Source organism: Cryptomeria japonica, chromosome 10 (assembly GCF_030272615.1).
Source record: "Cryptomeria japonica chromosome 10, Sugi_1.0, whole genome shotgun sequence".
Taxonomy (NCBI): Eukaryota; Viridiplantae; Streptophyta; class Pinopsida; order Cupressales; family Cupressaceae; genus Cryptomeria; species Cryptomeria japonica.
Window position 1 is genome coordinate 740,412,901 of NC_081414.1, and position 5,190 is coordinate 740,418,090.

Here is a 5,190-nt window from a genome sequence, read left to right on the forward strand (position 1 = left end):
GAATTCACAAGCAATTTAATTAATTTCTCTATTCATCTACTAGTAAATAAATCTAAATGATTTATTTATATAGTTCATCTCACATCCCCCTTTGATTATTTAATACTAAATTAATTAATGTCTCCCCATATTAATCAATTCTTCTAATCCCTAATTAAGATTAACAAACTCAAGTTTGTTGAGATTAATTACCATTTTCCAATTATTTGAATTTCTAAATTCAAATGAGCACATGGCTCCTAACTTTAACCACCCAACCTAACCATCCCCTAACTTAACCCAGTCAATCTAATCTTGGGTCTAACTAAACCTATCCTATCTTGCACATTCTAACCTCCTTATCCTAACCTCTCATGGTGTGGATATTCTCTCCTTGAGACACATGGCACTTTTGCCACATGTCTCCTCCCTTGGACACTTGCCCTCTCATGAGCAAGGCTCCTTAACACTTGTCACCACAGAGATGACAAGTGTCCCTTCCTCCAACCTCTTCTCCAACTTCCTCAATCTTGGCCCTTGATATCTTTAGATCAAATCTGGACCATCAATTCTTGCCACCTCAGCTTTGGCCTTGGAAATCCTATAAATACCCCTCATTTTGGAGCCATATGGATCCCATCTCATTTCATCTTATGCATTGTTACTATAGGCATATCGATCTCATCTCATATCAATTTAGGCATCATTACTATAGGCAATTTGCATTTCGATTATCTAGTAATTAGATTTGGAATTGATCATAGCATGTTAATCTAGTTTCTTACATCATACATTTCATATCATCTCCATAATCAATCATGATCAATTAGCTACTCAACTCTTGAGTTGCCACTTTGGAGGTCATTGCTCTGTTGAGAGCCCATCAATCCAAGACCTTCAAGGTCCTCAAGAATAGAGGAAAATGGGACATTTCAAGGAAGGCTTATGGTTTGCATCTTTGATTTAGTTTTTCAATTAAGCTTTTCAATTATGTTTTTATTGTCTCATTATATGTGTATGTCTCTTATAATAACCACATTTTTAGCATCACATTAATTGGCGCCCACCGTGGGGCCTAGCCCCTTTGAGCTTTAACAAGTTTTCTTGTAGGAAATTTCATTGGCATGTTGATTAGCTCTTTTGGAGTGCAGATTAGCTCTCTTGGGCTCCCGAATCGCATTTTTGGCATCTTTTGTGGCGTTCCGGCACCTCAAATGACATTTATGGGAGATTCCTCAACTCTGTTTTTAAGTTTTTCTGTACTTTAGTGCTTTCAGTCTGTACTTTAGTGCTTTCAGTCTGTACTTTAGCATTTTTGGTATGTATGGTGGCATTTTTGGCAAATTTATCAGCGTTTTTAGTTTGTTTAACAACATTTCTGGTTTGCAGAACAACATTTCTGGTGTGCAGAGCAGCGTTTCTGGTGTGCAGAGCAGCGTTCTTGGCACATATGATGGCGTTCTTGGTCAATTTGATGGCATTTTTAGTTTTTTATTAATTTTGCAAATATTGTATGTTGCATTCCTCATTTCTGCTTCTAGACTATCATTTTCCCGAACCTAATTTGCATATTGTTGGTTTTGTAGGTACTTATTTCGCTATGAAAGACCGGAGTTATAAACTATTTTGCCGCCAAAGAATGCAATATAAACTACTAACTTTGTTTGCAGCCATGGGATTTTGCACTTATATTTGTTAAATTAGGCACATAGACTAATTACAATGGAAATGAACAAACATGTCTTACGTGTCTTGATGATAGGCGAGTATGCTCTCACCTTTCTTAGGTGATCAGAAAGCTAGACTCATCCTTTGCTTTCAATTGCATATCTTTAGAGGGCCTGTCACAGTGGGAAAAAGTAATCGCCCTGTGAAAACGACCCAAGTGAGTACAGCTGGACCTAAGCATTCCAACTCACTATAATAAATAGGTCTCTAATGATTAAAGTCTCAAAGAATGGGATTATTTGAGTTTTCTCTTTGAGATCTCTCATATTGGGCATTTTGTAGGGCCTCGCGGTATCAATCACGTTTACGTGAGGGTGAATTCACAAAACTGGTTCCCACTTTTGCCAACGAAAGAATTTGGCGAAAGTGGGAATTTCGGATTTGACAATGTTCGAGCGAAACATAAATGTTCGCTCGGACTACCCCTGGGAGTCCGAGCGAACACTGTGGTTCGAGTGAACCCATTAAAATATCGATATTTAATGGGTTCACTCGAACCCCCCGTTCGCTCGAACCCGTGGCAGTTAGGGTTTTTTTTAAAATTTTATAAATATCGAAAATGACAGTTAAAAGGTCATTGTTACATTTGACTTTTTCTGTCTGGTGGGGGTTAGATCAAACCAGTCGTCAGCATCACGTCATCGAGCATTGTCTGCAGCAATTAGCATCTTTCTTATTTCAGTTTTCGACCCTTGTTATATCAGGTGCACAAAATAACCCTTTGTTTGGTTTAATAATGTCTTTTTTTATTAAATTTGTAAATAATTTATTTGTTAATTTAATTTTTTAATTAAATAATTATATATAGTTATTGGTTTTGAACATTTTAGAAAAATGTTTGATAATTTATTGTTTTTCATTATTTTAGAAAAATGTTTGATAATTTAATATTTTGATTGAAATGTGTAAATTTGTTTTTAAAATTACGTAATTGTATAGATGTATATTTTTTTCAACATTTTAAAAAATTGTTATGAAAAACATAGAAAACTACCCTGTAGTAAATCAGATCTTAGAAAAACATTAGCAAAAAAAGAAAAACGTTAAAAAAATTAATTTAAATAAACATTAGAAAATTTAGATACCAAATTTAAACAAATTAGACAAAATAAATTTCCTCTACAATGTGACCTATTTTCACATCCTATTACACGCACAACATGACCCCTTAAGACCACATATGACACTATACGTTCTCTTAGGAGGTCATAGACGATCACATATAATATAATAGTGTACATGTATGACATTCCCTTTAGGATCACATCTAGTGTCCTAAGGGGTCATACGTGGTTCTAAGGGGTCACACGTGTTATAACACATGCGGGACCCCTTAGAATCGCATATGACCCCTTATAAAATTGTAGGGTGAATGACATACCCCTTAGTCCATCAAATAGTGTCTTAACACATACGTGACCCATTAAAATCGCATATGACCCTTTATAAAATCAATCTTAGTGTGAACGACATATCCCAAAACCCATCACATAGTGTCTTAAGGGGTCGTATGTGGTCCTAAGGGGTCACGCATGCTTTAACACATGCGTGACACCTTAGTAGGTCACATAGGACCCCTTATAACATCCTACTATACATATGACATTCCCCTTAGGATCACATAGTGTCATAAGGGGTCATATGTGGTTCTGAGGGGTCATGCATTTGTTATAACATATGCATGACCCCTTAGAACTGCATATGACCCCTTATAAAATCCTAGTGTGAACGACATACCCCTTAGTCCATCACATAGTGTCTTAAGGGGTCCTATGTTGTCCTAAGGGGTCACGCATGCATTAACACATGTGTGACCCCTTAGTAGGTCACATATGACCCCTTATAACATCCTACTGTACATATGACATTCCCCTTAGGATCATATAGTGTCCTAAGGGGTCATATGTGGTTAGACCCACATATGACCCCTTATAAAATCCTATAACCACATATGACCCCTTGTAAAATCCTAGTGTGAACGACATACCCTTTAGTTCATCACATAGCGTCTTAAGGGTCGTATGTGGTCCTAGGGGCCACGCATGCATTGACACATACGTGACCCCTTAGTAGGTCACATGTATGACCCCTAATAACATCCTACTGTACATATGACATTTCCTATGTGTCCTAAGGGGTTGAATATGTGGTCCTAAGGGCTCATGCATGCATTAACACATGCGTGACCCCTTATAGAATCCTAGTGTGAACGACATACCCCTTAGTCCATCACATACTATCTTAAGGGGTCATATGTGGTCCTAAGGGGTCAACATGCATTAACACATGCGTGACCCCCTTATAACATCCTACTATACATATGACATTCCCCTTAGGATCATATAGTGTCCTAAGGGGTCATATGTGGTTAGACCCACATATGACCCCTTATAAAATCCTATAACCACATATGACCCCTTATAAAATCCTAGTGTGAACGACATACCCCTTAGCCCATCACATAGCGTCTTAAGGGGTCATATGTGGTCCTAAGGGGCCACGCATGCATTGACACATGCGTGACACCTTAGTAGGTCACATAGGACCCCTTATAACATCCTACTATACATATGACATTCCCCTTAGGATCACATAGTGTCATAAGGGGTCATATGTGGTTCTGAGGGGTCATGCATTTGTTATAACATATGCATGACCCCTTAGAACTGCATATGACCCCTTATAAAATCCTAGTGTGAACGACATACCCCTTAGTCCATCACATAGTGTCTTAAGGGGTCCTATGTTGTCCTAAGGGGTCACGCATGCATTAACACATGTGTGACCCCTTAGTAGGTCACATATGACCCCTTATAACATCCTACTATACATATGACATTCCCCTTAGGATCATATAGTGTCCTAAGGGGTCATATGTGGTTAGACCCACATATGACCCCTTATAAAATCCTATAACCACATATGACCCCTTGTAAAATCCTAGTGTGAACGACATACCCTTTAGTTCATCACATAGCGTCTTAAGGGTCGTATGTGGTCCTAGGGGCCATGCATGCATTGACACATACGTGACCCCTTAGTAGGTCACATGTATGACCCCTAATAACATCCTACTGTACATATGACATTTCCTATGTGTCCTAAGGGGTTGAATATGTGGTCCTAAGGGCTCACGCATGCATTAACACATGCGTGACCCCTTATAGAATCCTAGTGTGAACGACATACCCCTTAGTCCATCACATACTATCTTAAGGGGTCGTATGTGGTCCTAAGGGGTCAACATGCATTAACACATGCGTGACCCCCTTATAACATCCTACTGTACATATGACATTCCCCTTAGGATCATATAGTGTCCTAAGGGGTCATATGTGGTTAGACCCACATATGACCCCTTATAAAATCCTATAACCACATATGACCCCTTATAAAATCCTAGTGTGAACGACATACCCCTTAGTTCATCACATAGCGTCTTAAGGGGTCATATGTGGTCCTAGGGGGCCACGCATGCATTGA